The 23,386-nt window shown below is 44.8% G+C and overlaps 1 long non-coding RNA gene across 1 annotated transcript in view; it reads left to right on the top strand.

Moving 5' to 3' along the window:
* The window catches only part of LOC139281512 (uncharacterized), a 28,367-nt gene extending 13,631 nt beyond the window's left edge, over positions 1-14,736 (top strand). Inside the window, exons 2-3 of the long non-coding RNA XR_011596887.1 lie at positions 5,068-5,202; positions 14,697-14,736. This is a non-coding gene — a long non-coding RNA (uncharacterized lncRNA). The remainder of the gene's footprint in view (positions 1-5,067; positions 5,203-14,696) is intronic.
* Positions 14,737-23,386: the final 8,650 nt, after the last annotated feature.

The following is a 23,386-nucleotide window of genomic DNA, read 5'->3' as shown; positions in this document are numbered from 1 at the left end:
GTAGGCAATTTATTGCAAAGGGCATGGTGTATAAAAGTAGGGAAGTCCTGCTACAACTGTACAGGGCATTGGTGAGACCACTCCTAGAGTACTGTGTACAGTTTTGGTCTCCTTATTTAAGGAGGGATATATTTGCATTGGAAGAAATTCAGAGAAGGTCCATGAGATTGATTCCTGAGATGAAGGAGTTGCCATATGAAGAAAGGTTGAGCAGGTTGGGCCTATACTCATTGGAGTTTAGAAGAATGAGAGGTGATCTTATCAAAACATATAAGATAAAAAGGGGGCTCGACAAGGTGGATGCAAAGAGGATATTTCCACTCATAGAGGAAACGAAAACGAGGGGACATAGTCTTTGAATAAGGGTCCGCCCATTTAAAGTGAGATGAGGGGGAATTTTTTCTTCTCGGGGTTGTAAATCTATGGAATTCTCTGCCCTAGACAGCTGTGGAGGCTGGGTCATAGAATATATTTAAGGTGGAGATAGACAGATTTTTGAGTGATAAGGGAGTAAATGGGGTATGGGGAGCAGGCAGAGAAGTGGAGTTGAGCCAAGATCAGATCAGCCATGATCCCATGAATGGTGGAGCAGGCTCGAGGGGCCAGATGGCCTATTCCTGCTCCTATTTCTTATGTTCAATCCCATGATTTGGCATGAAGGAAGAAAGGCAATAACCGTTCCCAAAAAATAAAGGGGGAGAAAACAATTCGTACCACTTAGCAGATGGGCAAAGGGATCATTGGTGGTGGACTGGGAACAGAGGTTGAAGAATAACGATAACCTATGTCAAAGATAAAGTAGCAGAGAAGAAGGGCAGTTGAATGTATTGACTATTTGTCATGCTTGGCCAAGCACTAGAGAATAAACCAATCACTTGTTTCATCAACCACAACAACAACAACTTGTATTTATATAGCGCCTTTAACGTAGTGAAACGTTCCAAGATGCTTCACAGGAGTATTATAAGTCAAAGATTTGACATCGAGCCACATAAGGAGAAATTAGGGCAAATGACCAAAAGCTTGGTCAAAGAGGTAGATTTTAAGAAGTGTCTTAAGGGAGAAAAGAGATGTAGACAGTTTAAGGGAGGGTATTCCTGAGGAGCGCAGATATCTCGGGGGTGGGGGGCTGGAGGAGATTACAGAGATGGGAAGGAGCGAGGCCATGGAGGTATTTGAAAACAAGAATGAGAATTTTAAAATTGTGGCATTGCTTAAGCGGGAGCAAATGTAGGTCAGCGGTGAAGGGTGAACGGGATTGGTGCGAGTTAGGACAGCGACAGCTGAGTTTTGGATGACCTCAAGTTTACATAGGATAGATTGTGGGAGACCAACCACGACTGTGTTGCAATAGTCAAGTTTAGAGGTAACAAAAGCATAGATGAGGGTTTCTGTAGCGGATGAGCTGAGGCGGGGCGGAGATGTGCGATGTTATGGAGGTGGAAATAGGCGGTTTTAATTATGCTGAGGATATGTGGTCGAAAGCTAATTTCAGAGTCAAGTATGTTACGAAGGTTACGAACAATGTGGTTCAGCCTCACAGATGTTGGGGGGAATGATGGAGTCAGTGGCTAGGGAATGGAATTTGTAGCGAGGACCAAAAACAATGGCTTCGGTCTTTCAAATATTTCATTGCAGAAAATTTCTACTCATCTAGTACTGGATGTCGGACAAGCAGTTCTGAAAATTTAGAAACTAGAGAGGCGAGAGAAGTGGTTGTGAGGTAGAGCTAGGGCAGCATGCAGACGAGAAAGAGGAGGGGGCCAAGGATAGATCCCTGGGGGACACCAGAGGTAACGATGCGGGAGCAGGAAGAGAAGCCATTGCAGGTGATTCTTTGGCTATGATTAGATAGATAAGAATTGAACCAGGCGAGTGCAGTCCCACCCAACTGGATGACGGTAGAGAGGCGTTGGAGGAGGATGGAGGTCAATGGCTGAAGACAAGTCGAGAAGGACGAGGAGGAATAATTTACCTTTATCACAGTCACAAAGGATGTCATTTGTGACTGATGAGAGCCGTTTTGGTACTGTGGTAGGGGCAAAAACCTGATTGGAGGGATTCAAATATGTAGTTGCGGGAAAGATGGGCACGGATTTGGGAGGCCATCCGTGTCCATCTTTCTCGCAACTACACGTTTGAAGCCCTCCAATCAGGTTTTTGCCCCTACCACAGTACCAAAATGGCTCACATCAAAGTCACAAATGACATCCTTTGTGACTGTGATAAAGGTAAATTATTCCTCCTCGTCCTTCTTGACTTGTCTGCAGCCTTTGACCATTCCACCCTCCTCCAACACATTCAAGGACGTTGGAGAGGAAAGGGAGGTTGGAGATAGGGCGAGAGTTTGCAAGAATGAAGGAGTCAAGGTTTGGTTTTTTGAGCCCAAGTAAAATTGAAGTCAATGGGAATCGGGGAAAACTCTCCACTGGCTGAAGTCATAATGAGCACAAAGGAAGATGGTTGTGGTTGTTGGGAGGACAATAATCTCAGCCCCAGGACTTTGCTTCAGGAGTTCCTCAGGGCAGTGTCCTCGGCCCAACCATCTTCAGCTGCTTCATCAATGACCTTCCCTCCGTCACAAGGTCAGAGGTAAGGATGTTCGCTGATGATTGCACAATGCTCAGTTCCATTCGCAACTCCTCAGCTAATGAAGCAGTCCATGCCCGCATGCAGCAAGACCGAGACAACATTCAGATTTGGGCTGATAAGTGGCAAGTAACATTCGCACCAGGCAATGATTATCTCCAGCAAGAGAAAGTCTAACCACCTCTGCTTGACATTCAACAGCATTACCATCGCTGAATCCCCCACCATCAACATCCTGGCGGGTCACCATTGACCAGAAACTTAACTGGTCCAGGCACATATATATTGTGGCAACAAGAGCAAGTCAGAGGCTGGGTATTCAGCGGCGAGTGTCTCTCCTTCTGACTCCCCAAAGCATTTCCACCATCGACAAGAAGCAATGTTCCCCTTAAGGTGTGCGGCCGCTCACTAGCTGAAGATACTGTGCATGTGCGGCCACAAGCAAATTTAAAGGGATCACGCAGTTAGATCGCAAATTAGAGAGGACATTGCTCTGGAATACTTTCCACTTGCCTGAATGAGTTCAGCTCCAACAACACTCAAGAAGCTCGACACCATTCAGGACAAAGCAGCCCGCTTGATTGGCACCCTATACAACACCTTAAACATTCACTCCCTCCACCACCGGCACACCGTGGTTGCACTGTGTACCATCTACAAGATGCATGGCAGCAACTCACCACAGCTTCTTCAACAGCACCTCCAAAACCCATGACCTCGACCACCTAGAAGGACAGGAGCAGCAGATGCAAAGGAGCACCATCATCTCCATGTTCCCGTCCAAGTCACACTCCATCCTGACTTGGAAATATATCACCGCTCCTTCATCGTCGCTGGGTCAAAATTCTCGAACTCCCTCTCTAACAGCACTGTGGGAGTACCTTCACCGCATGGACTGCAGCAGTTCAAGAAGGCGGCTCACAACCACCTTCTCGAGGGTATTTAGGGATGGGCAATAGATGCGCAATGACGCCCACATCCCATGAATGACTTTTAATAAAATGATCCCATCCTTTTAGATTGCTAAAAATAGCAGTCATATCACCTCAACCCTAATGTTTCCATTGAGAGCATGCCCAATTTACATAATCGCTCATCAAAACTAATTCCTCTACCCCCTCAAGCATTCTGGTTGCCCTCTACTATATCCTCTCAATAGCTGCAACATTGTTTTGTACTGTGGCGATCAGAACTGTAATAAGTCGCACCAATGATTTATAAAGTCGCAGGATTATCCCACTATTTTGGTCGATGTTGACCTTTTAATACATCCCAACAATAGATTTGCTTCACTCACTGTCACCGAGCATTGTTGTGATATCTTCAATTTATCAGGACTCCCAGATCACTTTCATTTTCATACTGAATCAAAGAAAAGCCGTCATACGATTGTTTGCACCCTGACAGTGTCAGCTGTGGCTCAGTGGGTAACACCCTCATCGCTGAAGTGAGGTTTGAACCCAGAACCTTCTGACTCAGAGATTTGAGCACAAAGCTAACACTTGTGCAGTACTGAGGGAGTGCTTTCAGGTGAGACGTTAAATAGAGGCCCCATCGGCACTCTCAGGTGAACATAAAAGGTCCCATGGCACTATTTTGAAGATGAGCAGGGGAGTTATCCCTGGTGTCCTGGCCAATATTTATCCTTCAATCAACATCACTAAAACAGATTATCTGGTCATTATCACATTGCTGTTTGTGGGAGCTTGCTGTGCGCAAATTGGCTGCTGTGTTTCCTACATTACAATAGTGACTACACTTCAAGAATACTTCAATGGCTTAAAGCGCTTTGGGATATCCGGTGATCGTGAAAGGCGCTATATAAATACAAGTCTTTCTTTTTCTTTGATGTCTTTATTTCCAAACTATTCATTACATTTAAAAAAAACAATATGAACACAAGAACCAAATCTCTTGCACACTGCTATAAAGCAAGAGTTTGTAGCAGAGCATGCCAGCTGAGGGTCATTATGTGCCGATGCAGAAAAACAGCAAACAGCAGAGCCAAATCCACTGGGTGTTGTGAGGAGAGCATGGAAGGAGCTTCTGGAATGTGCTGAAGCAGGATGCTTGGAAATCGAGTAAATCTGCTGTTTTGAGATTAGACACAACTGGGAGTCAATTGGGTTGAAGACTATAGAATTCTTCATATAATAATCTAAATATAATAATCACTTTGGGTCCCATTAGGGACTGGCCCAGACTGCCGATGAAATGTCTTCAAATTGAAGTGTCTTTTAAATCTGTATCATGCAACAGCTGTGATTACTGCAATATTTCAAGTCTAAATAATGAGAAAATATAATTTTCTCCCCACTTTCACCTAATTGGTTTTGTATTTCATTGAATGTACAGGTTGTAGTTTCATTTATTATCAATTATACAAAATATAAGTTCAATAATAATGTGTCCTTTTGATTTTGTTTTGTGCTACTTGTCACTTGATTATAATCATTTGATGGAACTGATACCCTGAAGCTATTTAAATGACAGCACGGACCTGCGAGGAGTCGGCAGCACCCGAGGGAGTGCTGGGGTACAAATCATTGAATTCAAAAACAGCAAAATAAAACAAGAAGTGACGTCACAAGACAGCAGGTCGGTGATTACTTGGTGAGTATTAATGTTTTTCCGCTCTAAGCTCGGACAGTGCTTTGAACTAAGAGCAGGGAAGCTTTTATTGCACTTTCAAACTGCTGCTGCTCATTTTCAGCATTGCTGCACTGTGTTAGACATCTCAGCATCACAACTGAGACACCTTTGTGCAATGGCTAGTGTGAATCCTGCTTCAAGGGAGAGGGCCCCGCGCTTTACTAATGTGACATTGGAGACATTGGTGTGGGCAGTGGAGAGAAGCAGGGATTCACTGTTGCCTGCATCTGGAAGGGGGCCATCACCACAGGTATTCAGGGCCATGTGGGGAGAAGTGACCGAGGAGGTGTTGGCCAGCACAGTGGTAGACAGAACTCCCACACAGTGCCATAACAAATTCAATGACCTCAGTCGGTTGGTCAAGGTGAGTACATGTTTCCACACCTCCTACCTACCAGCCTCAGAACCTCTGTCTGTGCAAACCACCACTTCCACACCACTTAACCACCCAGCATCTGTAGCTACTCACACTCACATCCCCAGTGTTGGGGTTGCAGAGGGGAGTTAGGAGCCACGTGGAGAGCGGATAGCCTTTGTCTCCCAGCAGCCAGCTGCGAGCTTGATGTGGTGGCTGGAAGAGTTCTGGCACACCGGTCTGGCGCAGAATGAAGGCATCCTGGCTGCTGCCAAGATAGATGGCATTGATGGTGAGGATTCTGCATGTGTCGTTGCACACCAGCTGCACATTCAGCGAGTGGTAGCCTTTGTGGTTACGGAATACCTCAGGATTGTTATGCGGTGCCCGCAAAGTGACGTGGGTGCAGTCAATGGTGCCTGCACCATGGGGAATCCCGCTATCCTGATGAAGCTACATGTCCGCTTGTGCTGCTTCTCTCTGGTCATGGGGAAGAAAACGTAGTCCCTTCTCCTTTTGTACAGAGCCATCCTCATCCTGGTCTGAGACTCGAGGTCTGGTTGCAGGAGATGGCAGAGCTCTGTGACCACATCCTTGCTGAAGTGCCTTCAAACACATTGTTCCTCAGTAAAATTGATGTGGGAGAACTGCTGCTGGAATGTCCCAGGAGGGTAAGGTCTCCTGTTGCCAGTCCTGTTGGGCCTTCTCCCTCTGGCCACATTTTGCTGCCTTTCTCCATGTTTTTCTCCCTGTCATGCTCCCTGCCTTTCTCCCTGCCTTTCACTCTGCATTTGTCTCTGCCTAAGTAACCTCCAATGGTGATGTAGGAGCAAGAGGTCGAGTGCCAACACAACCCGCAAGAAATGATATAAATGTTGTCCTTTCAAATCTGTCCTCAAGGAATGGTTAAGAGGCAGAACAGTCCTTGAAGTGATAATCACTCCAATCTGTCCAACTGCCGCACTGTCTATGTGTTAGCAAGCTGCAAAGAGAAATGGGCAACAAAAATTATTTGTAAAAATGGTGCCTTTAAATAGCGCTCCTCCAGCCGGCTTCTGACTGCAACTCAACAGCTGAAGTTGTCGTTGTCAGCGCCAGGCGGTAAGTGAGGGGGCACTGTCGAATTTCTCTTCCAGGGCAGTAATGGGGCTCTGCGCACGGTGACAATATCATCGCGGGGCGCTACCTCTTAGTGCCTCCGCATAACCCCCGCACAATTTAGCGGGGTGCGCTGTTCTATGCGAGGCGCTAATGGCAAGAGCACAGAAGTCCAATTTTGCCCCAAAGACTGTTGCAAGGACAGCCAGAATACAGACCAAGGCATTTTGGAGCATGAGGCTGTCCTAAGGCGAGGGCGAGGGGGAGGGAGTGGGGGTGGGAGAGGAAGGAGGTGAGGAAGTGTAATGTGCTAGTTATAGGGGATTCTATAATTAGGGGGACAGGTAGCATTTTTTGTGAGCATGATCGAGAGTCCCACATGGTATGTTGCTTACCTGATGCTAGGATGAGGGACATCTTGAACCGGCTCAGTAGGATTTTGCAGAGGGAGGGGGAGGATCCAGTCGCTGTGGTCCACGTTGGGACCAACAACATAGGGAAGAGTAGGCATCAGTAGTGGGGAAAATGTTGGAATCAATTATTAAAGATGAAATAGCAGCGCATTGGGAAAGCAGTGACAGGATCGGTCCAAGTCAGCATGGATTTATGAAAGGGAAATCATGCTTGACAAATCTTCGAGAATTTTTTGAGGATGTAGCTAGTAGAGTGAACAGGGAAGAACCAGTGGATGTGGTGTATTTGGACTTTCAAAAGACTTTTGACAAGGTCCCACACAAAAGATTGGTGTGCAAAATTAAAGCACATGGTATTGGGGGTAATGTATTGACGTGGATAGAGAACTGGTTGGCAGACAGAAAGCAGAGAGTCAGGATAAATGGGTCCTTTTCAGAATGGCAGGCATAGACTAGTGGGGTGCCGCAGGGCTCAGTGCTGGGACCCCAGCTATTTACAATATACATCAATGATTTAAATGAAGAAATTGAGTGTAATATCTCCAAGTTTGCAGATAACACTAAACTGAGTGGCGGTGTGAGCTATGAGGAGGATACTAAGAGGCTGCAGGGTGACTTGGACAGGTTAGGTGAGTGGGAAAATGCATGGCAGATGCAGTATAATGTGGATAAATGTGAGGTTATCCACTTTGGTGGCAAAAACACGAAGGCAGAATATTATCTGAATGGTGGCAGATTAGGAAAAGGGGAGGTGCAATGAGACCTGGGTGTCATGGTACATCAGTCATTGAAAGTTGGCATGTAGGTACAGCAGGCAGTGAAGAAGGCAAATGGCATGTTGGCCGTCATTGCTAGGGGATTTGAGTATAGGAGCAGGGAGGTCTTACTGCAGTTGTACAGGGCCTTAGTGAGGCCTCACCTGGAATATTGTGTTCAGTTTTGGTCTCCTAATCTGAGGAAGGACATTCTTGCTATTGAGGGAATGCAGCGAAGATTCACCAGATTGATTCCCGGGATGGCAGGATTGACATATAAGGAGAGACTGGATCGACTGGGCCTGTATTCATTGGAATTTAGAAGGATAAGAGGGGACCTCATCGAAACATATAAAATTCTGATGGGACTGGACAGGTTAGATGCAGGAAGAATGTTCCCGATGTTGGGGAAGTCCAGAACCAGGGGACACAGTCTAAGAATAAGGGGTAAGCCATTTTGGACCGAGGTGAGGAGAAACTTCTTCACTCAGAGTTGTGAACCTGTGGAACTCTCTACCGCAGAGAGTTGTTGATGCCAGTTCGTTGGATATATTCAAGATGGAGTTAGATATGGCCCTTATGGCTAAAAGGATCAAGGGGTATGGAGAGAAAGCAGGAAAGGGGTACTGAGGTGATGATCAGCCATGATCTTATTGAATGGTGGTGCAGGCTCAAAGGGCCGAATGGCCTACTCCTGCACATATTTTCTATGTTTCTATGTTTCTAGGAGGAGGTAAATTAAAGAACAGGACCTCAAGAGTTATAATCTCTGGATTATTACCTGAGCCACATGCAAATTGGCGTAGGGAAAAGCTGATTAGGGAAGTGAACATGTGGTTAAAGGAGTGGTGTGGGAAAGCAGGGTTCCATTTCGTGGGGTACTGGCACCAGTATTAGGACAGGAAGGAACTGTACTGTTAGAAACATAGAAACATAGAAAATAGGTGCAGGAGTAGGCTATTCAGCCCTTCTAGCCTGCACCGCCATTCAATGAGTTCATGGCTGAACATGCAACTTCAGTACCCCCTTCCTGCTTTCTCGCCATACCCCTTGATCCCCCGAGTAGTAAGGACTTCATCTAACTCCCTTTTGAATATATTTAGTGAATTGGCCTCAACTACTTTCTGTGGTAGAGAATTCCATAGGTTCACCACTCTCTGGGTGAGTTAGAACTAGGGTCCTAGCGGAAAGGATAAATAGGGCGGTCACAAGGACTTTAAACTAGTAAATGGGAGTGAGGACTCGGGTGGATATTGTAATACAAATAGTAGTTCAAAAACAGATGAAAGGGAAGCGAGTAGAGAAACAGTCAGAAATTGTGCTTTAGGCACTACACCTAAAGGGAAAGTAAAAGATGTAAAGTGATTAAACCAGGAGAGAGAAATAAGAAACGTGCGAGTAAAACATTAGAGCCAAAGGACAGGCTCAGTGTGTGGTCCAAATAAGCGTTCTTTATACAAATGCACGGAGTATAATGAATAAATTGAATGAGCTGCAGACGCAAATTCAACTTGGAGGGTATGTCATGCCTGTAAGACGGTCAGGACGGGGAACTAAATATACCTGGTTATAAGCTCTACAGGAAAGATAGGGAAACTGGCAGAGGGGGAGGAGTAGCTTTAGTGAATAAGGATGAAATCACTTCAATGATAAGGAGGATATAAAGAGAGGTAAGCAGGTAGTGGAGACTTTATGGGTAGAATTAAGAAATAGGAAAAGATTTAAGTCTGTAATGGGAGTTGTGCATAGGCCCCCTGGTAGCAGCTGTGAAGTGCTAGATTGTATAAATGCAGAAATTAGACAAGCGTGTAGTAACGGCGGAGCAGTTTTAATGGGGGATTTTAACCTTCATATAGATTGGGATAAGCAGACTAGCACCTGTAATAAAGGTAGTGAATTTCTTGAGTGTGCCCGGGATAGTTTTCTACAACAATATGTCCGAGAGGCAACAAAGGGGAAAGCCATATTAGATTTAGTAATGATTAATGAGCCAGATTTAGTTAACAGTCTAACTATGCGTGAACATTTATCCAATAGTGATCATAACATGATCAAGTTCAACGTAGCGTTTGAAAGGGAGAAATAGGAAACAGCTACCAAGATTTTAGATTTGGGTAAAGCCGACTTCAACAGGATGAGACAGAGAATGTCCACTGTAAACTGGGCAAATCTGTTAATGGGTAAAACGACAGAAGATCAGTGGGAGATGTTCATAAAATAATTATATTTGATACAGAAGCAGTTTATACCCCTGAGGGGAAAGAGCTCTACTTGCCAAAAAAAACACGGACAACTAAAGAAGTAATGGATATCATGGGCTCAATTTTCCCCAAGCCCGTTTTCTGGCATATTGCCAGAGTTATGGCAGGTTTTCCAGGCCAGAAATGCATCAGAAATACGTTGCCAAAGTTTCCCCAATCTATAATTCAAATTTGGTGCTACGCAGCGTGTCCAGTTGCTTCGGTGGGTGGAGCCTGCTGTCTTCACCATGCGCGGAAAAAAAAGTTACGTTTTTGACGTCGTCCCAATGGACGTGCATGCTCAGTACAGCTCGGATTTGGCAATCGGACATTTTTAAAGAGCGAAGTTGTTTGTGAGATAAGGAGTGCTGTGAGAGCATTGGAAAAATCGCAGCTGGAACAATACAAGATGCAACGTGGAGCAAGGACCAAGAATTTCATACGATCCGGAGGCATAGAATGAAAGTGCAGCAGTAACCTTCAGTTCAACTGCCAAAGCAGTCCTCCTGATGCTTCTCGGCTGCAGGTCTGCTTTCACCAACTCACAGATCTCACGGACAACTTTTTTGCGGAAACACAGCCTTCTGATACAGTCTGCATCACTCAGGTGCAGGTCGGAAGCCTTTCTCGATATACCCGAGGTGGGTAACATCTCCTGCCCAGCACCCTATGGGCTCTGATGTTCCTGATGCGATGAGCTCTAATCAATTGTCACCATGATGCAGAAGGCTCGCACAAGGCATGGCATTGTCAGTATTGCCCCCATACTTAAAGTTAAACTTTCAAAGAAGCTCAAAACGGCAGGAAAGTAGGCAGCATAGGTTCGCAGTCCTCTCTCTCCCCAAGGTCAGTATGGATGGGTCACACCCAAATGTCTTGTGACCTCTCTTCTCTTTCCACTACCGCCCCACCCCCCCCCCCACCCCCTCCACCCACCCCTTGAGTCTTGTGACCTCTCCCTCCCCAGGCTACAAGCCTTCTGATCGGTGCCTCATTCTCCCTCCCCCTACCCGGGCTACAAGCCTTCTGATCGGTGCCTCATTCTCCCTCCCCCTACCCGGGCTACAAGCCATAAGATTGGCTATCTTTCTCCCTCCCCGGGCTACAAGCCGTAAGATCGTCTCTCTCTCTCTCTCCCCCTCCCCGGGCTACAAGCCATAAGATCAGCTATCTCTCCCTCCTTTCCTTTCTTCCCCCACCCCCCACCCCTCACGGCTTGTTCTGTAGCCGAACCCCGAGTCACTGTGTCCAGACGCGAGGTCGATTCTGCTGGCCAAACCTGCAACCACCCAGCCTTCTTCAAGACGTTCGCTGGTGGCGTGTGAGTGAGTAATTAATAAAATGAGAAAACTTGTGAAATCCAACAAATTTACACTTCTACGCTGACAGGTAAAAAAAAGTTAATCTGTATTATTGATTTTGACTCTGTTCTTGCCTCCCTCCAAAACCTTCGATTTAAAAACAATGATGTCTTTCAGCGCAGATTTGTGAATGTGCGCTGGTTTCTTAACTCACCAGAAGGTTTTTCGGCCAGATACGCCAACCTAAGAGAAAAAAATGTTGGCCAAACTGCGAACAATTGAAAAAACCGGCGCAGACATGACATCCAAAAAAACTGGCCTAGAAAAATCGTAACTAAGTCAGTTACGCCGGTGTAGATCGCAGGGGGAAAGTTTGAAAAAAATAAATACGCCAAAAATTTGACTCAATACGCCAAAAAAAGCAGCTTACTCCAAAAGAACGGCGCAAATCATTGGGGAAAATTGAGCCCCATAAAACTAAAAGAAAAAGCATACGAAAATGCAAAAATTAGCAGAGATCCTGGCGAATGGCAAAGATACAAAGAACAGCAAAGGGCCACAAAGCAGATAGTAGGAGCTACAAAAAGGGAGTATAAAAAGAAACTTGCAAGGGATATCTAAAATCAATAAAAATAATTTTTACATTACATTAGGAAAAAGAGGGTAGTCAGGAGCAGTGTTGGCTTCTTAAAAACTGAAAGTGGTGATATTGTCGATGATAATAAGGAAATGGTGGACATGTTGAATAATTACTTTGTGCCAGTATTTACAGAAGAAGAAGAGGATAGCATGCCGGAAATCCCAAGAAAACTAATATTGCATCAGGGACAGGAACATAAGTAAAATAACAGTAACGAAGGTCATGCCTGACAAACCTGATTGAACTTTTTTGAATTGTTGACTAAAGTAGTGGACAGGGCAAGGTCTATGGATGTTATTTATATGGACTTCCAGACGGCATTTGAAGTCCAGCATAAGAGACTGTTAACTAAGGTAGAAGCCCAGGGAATTGAGGGCAAATTATTGACTTGGTTTGGAAATTGGCTGAGCGCAGAAGACAGAGAGTAGGGATAATGGGTAGGTACTCAAATTGGTAGGAGGTGACTACTGGTGTCCTGAAGGGATCTGTGTTGGGGCTTCAACTATTCACAGTATTTACTAATGACTTAGATGATGGCATAGAAAGTCATATCCAAATATGCTGATGAAACAAAGATAGGCGGCATTGTAGGCAATGTAGATGAAAGTATAACATTACAAAGGGATATTGATAGAGTAAGTGAATGGGCAAAACTGTGGCAAATGGATTTCAATGTAAGCAAATGTGAGGTCATCCACTTTGGACCTAAAAAGAATAGAACAGGGTACCTTCTAAATGGTGAAAAGCTAAAAACAGTGGATGTCCAAAGAGACTTGGGGTCCAGGTAAGTGGATCATGAAAATCTCATGAACAAGTACAGAAAATAATCAAAAAGGCTAATGGATGCTGGCTTTTATGTCCAGAGGACTAGAATACAAGGGGGTAGAAGTTATGCTGCAGCTGTACAAAGCCCAGGTTATACCACACCTGGAGTACTGTGAGCAGTTCTGGGCATCACACCTTAGGAAGGATATATTGGCCTTGGAGAGAGTGCAGCGTAGGTTTACCAGAATGATACCCGGACATCAATGGTTAAATTATGAGGAGAGATTACACAAATTAGGGTTGTATTCCCTAGAATTTAGAAAGTTAAGGGGCGATCTGACCTAAGTTTTCAGGATATTAAGGGGAGCAGATAGGGTAGAGAGAGAAACTACTTCTGCTGGTTGGGGAGACTAGGATTAAGGGCATTGACTAAAAATGAGAGCCAGACCTTTCAGGAGTGAAATTAGGAAACACTTCTACACACAAAGGGTGATAGAAGTTTGGAACTCTTTCACAAATGACAATTGATGCTAGATCAATTATTAATTTTCAATCTGAGATTGATAACTTTTTGTTAACCAAAGGTATGAAGGGGTATGGGCCAAAGGCGGGTATATGGAGTTAGGTCACAGATGAGCCATGATCTAATTGAATGGTGAAACAGGCTCAAGGAGCTGAATGGCCTACTCTTGTTCCTATTTTCCGAACATAATACTTTCAAATCAAAGCAGGCCACTTTTTAACATGAGCATACTAATACTTTGTATTTGGTTTTGCTGCCCTGCGCAATGCATGTAGTGATGATTCAGCTATATGCATCAAATCTTATTTTCCAAAACCATTTACCATTTGCACTAGTGATTTTTATACTCTTGCTTGTAACAATCAGCACATGTTCAGTTAGAAAGACTTACATTTATATAGCGCCATTCACGATCACCGAATGTCTCAAAGCGCTTTACAGCCAATGAAGTGCTTTTTGAAATGTAGTCACTGTTGTAATGTTGGAAATGCCAATGCAAGGATTAGTTTAGAATTGCTTTAACTGCTGATGGGAATGCCTGTTAGATTATAATCAATTAGTACTATTCACCTGCCCTCAGGATTAAACTGGATTGATTTGTATTTGGAGTCTTTTTTCCCTTCAGCCTGGTGAGTGGCTGTGTGACCAGCTGCTCAGACAGAAATAACTGATCTCACAGCAATGGGAGAGCTGGATTTCGCAGCTACAGAGGCCTGGGTCAGTCTTGCAGGAGAAAGTGAAGTGTAATGTTTTCATATTCCACAGGCAGGTTATAAAGAGAAATACAAGAGAGAACGGTAGAAAATATTAATAGCCACTTGGTTGTGTCCTGATGACTGGTGTGAGATAATGTCCGAAACTAAAGATTTCACACTGAGCTTCTATTCCATTTGTAGCTGTGCTTATGTTGGTATCAGTGGCATGTTTGCGGCACCAGTTCCCGAAGCACAGGCCTCGGGATACCAGTGGCAGTGCCAATGTTAAAGCTGCTAGGTCCACAGGTTTATTTAGCAGGTCTGGTAGGTTTACAGTGGAGTTCCCAGCAGCTGTGCTTCACAAACCAGGAGCGCAAGCACCCAACTGACACCAATATCAACACCACCAAAAACAGATTATCTAGTCATTTATTTCATTGCTGCTTGTAGGGCCATGCTGTGCACAAATTAGTTGTCGCGTTTCCTACATTATAACAGTAAGAAAGCTTCAAAAGTACTTCATTGGCCTTAAAGCACTTTGGGACGTCCTAAGGTTGGTTGTGAAAAGTGCGACAGAAAAGGTTATATAAAGTTTTCTTTTCCTTTCTGTTTTTGACAGCTTCGAGATTTCTTTGAGGTTTTGTGTAAGACTCTCATTTACTGTTTGCAGCTTCTCCTCACCAACTGTTGGATTGTGGGATGATCTGGCCCGTGACCACCTCCTCACTGCTGCAATCACTGAGTCAACTGATGATTATTCTCCACCCTGGCGTATGGCAGCAGTTACATTAATAACTATCAATAGGCCAAGAACTGGTTGAGCTTGCTTGTCTGTGGCAACTGGATAAATACCAAGAAACCATGGACTGGCTCTTTATGCTTGAGAGGAAGCGGTCTCTCGCTTGCATTAGTGGGCTCTTGGTGGAGCACCGTTCACTTAATATACTGTCATTTCATTGAATATTTTTCACACTGGCCAGAAAAAATGGGAACATGCATTTCAATGTGCATTGAAAAGTGCATTTCAATAGCTTATTCATAAATGGAACATTTGACTGCTCCAATGAACATCCAGGAGTTTCCAAGCTGAGCTGTGCCATGAGAAGAGCAGAGGTTGGGGACTTCCGTGCAGGGAGGGAGGGAACAGGAGTGGCAGCAAATGAACTGGATGAGCCACAACCTTCCAGTAACTTGGCCCAGAGCTCTGTTCATCGAGGCCTGCTTAAAGCATTGCAGCTTTTCATAGCTGAGGCATTATATACCTTCAACTCACTGCAGTGCGCTTCGGGTTAGATAAGCTCTACATGGATCAATGTGATATTTCAATTCACGCACTCTATTTCTGTAGAGCACAGTTACACAGCACCACTCCATCGCAGTGATGGTCTCATGTCTGGAATGCATTGCAAGAAGATCAAGCAATGGTGACACAATACTGCTACTAACTTGATTTCTCCAATGCAGTGTAACGATATAATATATAGCGCCCTCTAGCTAGGAAATATAGCACCCTGGATCTGTATTTAAGAAACAGACTGTATGAGGAACACCATTTTAACTGCACACAGCTGACTGAGATCTCCAGAATAAATAGAGTTAAATTGAACTAAGAGTTATTCAAGAGACTACAAAATACATGGGGCTTAACGCCCACTTAACGCCCATTTTACTGCTGAAATGACGTACAACGCCCAGATATTGCCCATTTTGGCACAAAATGGAAACTGACCGGCATTTTCCGGAAACTTATCGCCGAGCGTTACGTTCCCCATGTGCTTAACCCTGGGAAAAAATATTCCTGCCTGCCCACTTTTTTGGGGCGAATCAGCAGAATGGGCGAATTCAACGCCCATAATATCGCTCAGTGTTACTTTCTGCACGGATTTAACGCCGAGATTCAATATTAACGCCCGCCTACTTTTTTTTATCGTAACGAGCATATTTACCGAAACTAGCAGCCATGAGATTGCCCAGTGTCAATTTCACCACCTCGCACACATATCGCCCACAATATCACTCGCACCAAAAAAATGCCCACAAAAAGTGGAACTAACCGGAACTAATCACAGCGTATGGACGCCATGTTCTAAATCACATGTCGCATCCTTTAAAAGGCTGCTGTGCTTCAACCTCAGTGGAGTTCGGATGTACTCTGCAGGTTGTTGGAGTTGATGTGAACATCTGTAAAAACATCTTGACCACACTGTGACCGATTGGAATTAAAGAGGTGTCTTCGTCAGGACGTTCATTCTTTGTGACCAATCGGTGGCAAACAGAGAGCTACTGCAATGGGGCCTGTCCTTTCTCACCCTCCCTTGGTGACCAATTACATGCAGCAGGAACTGCATTATGTGCCCAATGTAGGACGTGACAGACTGATGAGGAGGACCAGACGTTACACCCACCGCAAGTACAGGGAGAAGCATTCTTACCTCAACTTGCCCGACACCACCTGCCTTCGGAGACTGCGCTTCCACAAAGAGGTTATCACTGAGATATGCCAGCTGATAAGGGCAGATCTGCAGCCTGCCAGCACCATCAGTACTGCACTGTCCGTCGAGGTCAAAGTCACCGCGGCACTGTCGTTTGACACCTCGGGTTCTTTTCAGGCCACAGCTGGCGACATTTGCAGACTTTCTCAGCTTGCCACACATCGCTGCATTAGACAGGTCACTGAAGTCCTGTACGCATGCAGGAGGGACTTGATCAGCTTCCCTATGACCAGGGAGGTACAGAGTGAGAGGACTGTAGGATTCTCCAGAATTGCAAACTTCCCCAAGGTGCAGGGAGCAAGAGACGGTACGCACATCACAATGTGGGCAACTTTTCAGGATGCTGAGGTTTTCAGGAACTGCAAGGGATTCCACTCCATGAATGACCAACAGCAGTGGCAGTGAATGCTCAATTTCTGGGCAGCATCCATGATGCTCACATCCTGCATGAGAGCACTATCTGACTTGTTTAACAATCAGCCACAAGGTCAATGCTGGATGCTTGATGGCAAAGGATATGGCCTCGCCACCTGGCTGATGATGCCCCTGCATGACACCCACACTGAGGCCAAGAGGCAATACAATGAGAGCTACAGAGCAACTTGCAATATAGTGGAGAAAACCATTGGAGTGCTGAAGCAGCGCTTTAGATGCCTGGACCACTCAGGAGGCGAGCTCCAATACCACCCTGAGCAGGTAGCTCAATTCGTGGTGGTGTGCTCCATGCTGCACAACTTGGCTATCAGGAGAGGACAAGAATTGCCTGATGAGTCTGACAGTCCACCTCACCAGAGAGAGGAAGTGGAGGACGAGGAGGCGGACGCTGACAATCAGGCTGATGCTGAAGCCATGCCCCCGCCCCTCTGTAGACCGCATGAAAGGGCCCATGGTGGCATGATAGCTGCAAGAGCCTTACATCAGGAGCTCATCAATGATCACTTTGCCTGAAAGAACGTTGATGTTATTTCCAAGGCTGACACACTGTTGGGTGTGCAGGTCATATATCAATGGTGAGCATCATCTTGGTGACAGTTTAAGTTGATTGAAATTAAGTGCGATTATACCCTTTAATGTTAAAGAATCACCAGCGTGTAACAGTGCAGCTATCTGAGCCAATGTGCTACAACATTTTGTTAAATAAAAAACATTTAAACTGAACATTAGTTTGAAATCATTAGTATTTCTGTACAAACCAACCCTCCGCACCCCTCCCCCCCTCTCCCTCCGCTTCTCTTCCCCACATCTACCCCTTCCCCTTCCCCTCCTGGCTCCAAGACACCTGGCCGAGGAGGTCCTCAGGCGATGCTTCATTGGGTGGGGGGTTGACGGCCGAAGTGCTGCTTGGATGGATACAGGAGAGGACAGTCCCGAGGTGGGAACGTGCTCCGAGCAAGAAGCAAGATGTTGCTCCTGGCTCTCGTGTGGTTGGCAATGGGGGTGCGGTACCTCGGGGTGCAGTGCCGCACTCCGGGACCACTGGGAGCCCTCTGCCACCAGTTCCTGGCTACCAGCTCCAGGGCCTCCTCCATCCCTTCCATGTTATATCTTATTTATTGGCCAAAAACTCGGTGCCAATTATGTTCTTGGTGCTTTTTAGGCTTTTTGCTACTGGTGAATCTCCCTTGTGCCTCCCACAACAGTCAGACAAGCACACACCACAGCTTTCAGTGCCTCTGAGCTCCCTCTCTTTCTGTCTCCTCTTCTGCGCATGTCATGATGACCCTTGACCTCCGGAATCGAGCATTGCCATGCCATTGCTAAGGATGGCCCCACTTTACGGCAGAAGGTAAAAAAAATTTAATGCTATCGCCCATTTGATATTGCTCACGGTAACATCCATTTTCAAAAATGGAAACTAGGTGTTTTGAGAATGGGCGAGAAGCCGGCGCTCTGAAAACCCTTTTTTAATGCCCACGTCAGAAATAACACCCATTTTTGGGCGATGAGCACAAAAGTAGAGGTTCTAGCCCATGGTGTCAGAAGCGGAGACTTCCGATCTTCGAATGCATCTACGATCAAAATATCGGAACTGTAAGACTTTTACGAGCTGATCGAAATTGACATTAAGCAATGCAGTGCAAAGTGTGCTTCATACACATTGCGTGGGATCCATGGAAGGGCGATAAATAGTCATTAGCTTGTAAGTAATCTAAATAATCTAGTAATTAGAAAAGTAAACTTAAGGTAGCATAAGCTATTGTAGAGCCTTGATTGAAAAAGTATTTCTACAAATACATGACCATGATATTTTACTAATTAGACTAATTGTTCTAGTCCTCTGGGTATTTGAACTGTATACAAGTATGTGACAGACTCAAAGTCCTAAACTGTAGCGAGCTATCATGACCACCATGGTGCCAACTCCCGCACACATTCCTCTCCCACCTCCATTGCAGATGACTGGTGATTGAAAGCCAAGTTTGAAAAATTCAAACAGCTATGAAATTATCACGAATATTGTGGAAAAACCAGATAGAATTAGGGTTGCAACGTTTATCACTGCCATTGGCAGAGATGCCCTAGATGTCCACAACAATTTCATTACAAATCAGAGGAAGAAAAACAGGAAATTGAGATTATTTTGAAGCTCTGGGAAGAGCACTGTAAAGGTAAAACCAACATCATCTATGAACGGTACCAGTTTAACAACTGTGCACAAGGGGACGAGCGGTTTGACAGATATCTCGTTAAAGTGAGGGAGCTGGCATCATCATGTGATTTCGGCAATTTGAGGGATAATTTCATCAGAGACCGCATAGTCTGCGGAATATCTGATAACACTCTTTGTAAGAGGCTATTGCAAGAATCAAGCCTAACACTAGATAAATGTGTGATGCTCTGCAAAACTACAGAGGCCACAGTTGTGCAAATGAAATCCATGAAGCTCACTAAAACAGATTTAGACTCTGAAGATGTCAAAGCTGTCAGACAGAAACCCCGACTCACAGAAAGTATTCACAGACAAAGAGTTAACGAACAATTGTAGAAATTGTGGCAAAAGATATGAGCTGCCAAAAACTAAATGCCCAGCATATGGGAAGACCTGCACAAGTTGCGGCAAACTCACTTTTCTCAAAAGTGCAGACAGAGTGGATCGAGGCAGAAGTCTACACATAACCAAAAGTATAAGGGCAAGCCAAAAGTTCATGCACTATATGAAGACACTGATGATTCTGATTTTGAGGTCATGACTGTAAAGATGTTTGGTAAAGTTGATCGCACAATCGAGGACAAAGTTGACAGAAAGTATCCTCATCATCATAGGCAGTCCCTCGGAATCAAAGAAGACTTGCTTCCACTCTTAGCATGAGTTCTTAGGTGGCTGTACAGTCCAAGACGAGAACCACAATCTCTGTCACAGGTCGGACAGATAGTCGTTGAGGGAAAGAGTGGGCGGGGAGCCTGGTCATACAACAAATCACAATGGGATGGCCAGAAATGACACATGAATGCCCATGTGAAACACATGCATACTTCAAAGTTCGTGACGAACTCACAACACAGGATGGCAGAGTCTCCAAAGGCTATCGCTGTGTCATTCCAAAAACCCTGAGATCCGACATTCGTCAGCAACTTCATGCTGCTCACACTGGCGTCGAGAGCACTCTTCGATGTGCCAGAGAATCCGTTTACTGGCCAGGACTGAACAGTAACATAAAAGACTACATTTCAAAGTTTGAAACATGCAGCACCTATCAATTGAGCCAACCAAAAAAGCCATTGATAAGTCACGACCTTCCTCAGAGGCTGTGGGAAAAGATTGGTTGTGACATATTCACACTCGATGGCAAAGGGCTACTTATGCACAGTGGACTACTACTCGGACTATTTTGAGATAGGCAATCTGCACGGAAAGAAAGATGCCACTGTTATCATCAAACACCTCAAGAAACACTTCACTAACCACGATATTCCAGACAAGGTTCAATCCGACAATGGACCTCCCTTCAACTCACAACAGTTCACAAACTTTGCCACAAAATATGGATTCAATCACACAAAAAGCTCACCAGAATATCCACAAAGCAACAGAAAGGTTGAGAACGTGGTTAAGCTCACAAAGTGTTTAATCAAGAAGACAGAGAAAGACTGTGGTGAATTCTACATGAACCTTCTCACCTGGCGAAACACAACAACTGAAGGCTTTGATAGTTCGCCAACACAACGCTTACTTGGTCGCTGCACAAAGGCAAACATCCCAATCGCAAATGAACTACTCACACCAAGAATCGTACAGGGCATCAACGTCAACAAAGAAAAGAACCATGCTACACTGCAGGAAGGAGAACCAGTGAGACTCAAACAAACACGAGACAGCAAAATGTGGCAAAAAAGCTCAGGTTCAGAAACAAGTCGGAATTCGTTCATATCAGGTCATTCCAGAAGATGGCCGTGAGGAAATAGGGAACATCTGGGAATGAGCGCTGAGACATTCATCAAAACTCCAGAGATCCCAGTGACATCCACACACGATCCGCTGCCAACACAGCCAACTAACACACGGAACAGCATTTCAATGACTATGTGCAAAAACAGGGATATGTTGCCTGATATTTCCCTTCAGCGCACTGATAAAGGGACTAAAGCGATCAGTACACAGAACACCACTGAAACAACCAGTCTGAGGCGAAGCAACAGAATTCACACAACACCAAAATACCTGGAGCACTATGTACAGAAATAAGAAATCATGGACACTGGACACTTGGATAAAGAAACAATAAGACAGGTTTTTGTTGTTGTTTGTTAAACCTGTAATTGTTTACTACATGTATTCATAAGTTAATTACCAGTTTATATTAAAGCTCATCTTAATCCAATTTGTTTCTTCTGAAAGGAAAAGTGTAACGATATAATGTATAGCGTCTTCTAGCTAGGAGATATAGAGTCCTGGATCGATATTTAAGAAACTGGGCTGTATGAGGAACACCATTTTAACTGCACATGGCTGACTGAGATCTCCAGAATAAATAGAGTTAAATTGAGCTAAGAGTTGTTTAAGAGACTATAAAATACACGCAGCAGCACAAGGTTGCAAGTAAACTATTGTAATTTGCCTTTTTAAATAGGGGAGGAAACAGGTTCAGTCTATATAAGACACTATTAAATGGCTGATTTCATTCAAACATAGTCCCTGAAATAACATTGGCTGAATATAGGTTGAACCTCTCTTATCCAGAACTCCCTTATCCAGAACCATTCCTGGCCACCGGGTGGTGCATGCGCAGAACTCTGACATGAACAAATTGAAGTCCTTCCTCGCTGTCGACTCCCGCAATCGTTGGCCTGACCCCACGATCCACCGCACGGCCCCCCCCCCATGATCTCTCTGCCGCACTCCCAGCCCCAAGCCAGCCAGCCCTGAAATCCCCTTGCTCAGTACCTGTACCATCTGGCGCCAGAGGGTCGGCATGTGGTGAGAAAACTCTGCATTTTTATTTTCAGCGCTGAGGGGCCGGAAAAAAATGGGCATCCAGGTAAGTGAATGCCATTTTTCTTCTTTAGGGAAACTTGGGCCCTAACGTTTCTGCTAATAAACTGTATAACCACCGAAATTGAAAATGTTTTCCTGCTCTAACCTTGAGCAACACTCTTTAAAGAGTCGGCAGCTATTAAAGGACTGCTGTTTGCAGTTAAAGCAGAAACGCACACTTAAGAAATCTAAAGAATTTCTGATACCTCACTGTAAGTTTCTCTGGCAAAAATGTTAAGTTAGTGAATGTTCATCAAGTAGATTTTCCATGAGGCAGTAGTCATAACCCAGAGCTTAGCTATTCGTAGGCTCACCACCCAACCTACAAGTCTGTTCAATTGTTGTTTGTATTTTGATCTGATTAAACGGATAGCTGGAGAAATTTCCTGCCATTAACACCTTTTATTTTTTGATTTCTCATTTTACATACTTTTATTGAAACAGCGAATGCTAATGACATGACAGGGCTAATTACCTGGTCTTATCACAATGCTTCTGGTACCAGAGCCCATCACATGCACGGTGCACACGCAGCAGACACCTTACCACATGTGATTTTACTGCTGACTCTGAAGAACTGCTGCTATCTGTGTATCAACAGCTGTAGCAATTTTTACATCACCAGGACCTCCATCATGAGTCTGCACTGTTAGGATATACTCCTTACTGTTAGGCTATAGTTGTTTTGTAGTCTGGTTGGCTCATATGCTATATATTCCAGGATCTGGAATAAGTGGCTATCATTGGGTGAGTAAGCCAGGCCAGTAGATGGAAGATCCTTGTCGTCACCAAACACTTTCCCTATCACTGTTCCTCCTAGAAGGGAAAAGTGAAAGGTTTGGATGAACATTGATTGGTGATCTATTTCAATAGGACAGAATCTGAGTGTTTTTGAGTCCGTGCTAACTGGTGCCAGCACCATGTTGTGTAATCCTCGTATAATGGGTTGGTAAAACCACCCTGTAAGACTGTAAGAATTACAAAATACTTCAGAACTGCAGAATTGTTCGAAATATTCTCAAAATAGCTTCTGCAGAAAACAGCTCTGCTTCTGACTAGTCATGTGATGATGAAGCAAGAGATTGGTTTATATTCTAGTGCTTGGCCAAGCATGACAGATAGTCAATACATTCAACTGCCCGTCTTCTCTGTTACGTTATCTTTGACATAGGTTATCGCTATTCTTCAACCTCTGTTGCCAGTCCACCACCAATGATCCCTTTGGCCATCTGCTAAGTGGTATGAATTGGACCACTCTGTCCACTACCCACTTCCCCCCACTCCTCTCCCTCACCACCAGCATTGGGGAATGTCACAGCTTTCAATCTAAGCTTGGTGCAGTCAGATCAGTATTAAGCAGTGGGGGCGGGGAGGGAGAGAGAGACGGTGGGGTGG

Source organism: Pristiophorus japonicus, chromosome 15 (assembly GCF_044704955.1).
Source record: "Pristiophorus japonicus isolate sPriJap1 chromosome 15, sPriJap1.hap1, whole genome shotgun sequence".
Lineage (NCBI taxonomy): Eukaryota > Metazoa > Chordata > Chondrichthyes > Pristiophoridae > Pristiophorus > Pristiophorus japonicus.
This window is presented reverse-complemented; position numbering and strand designations above follow the sequence as displayed.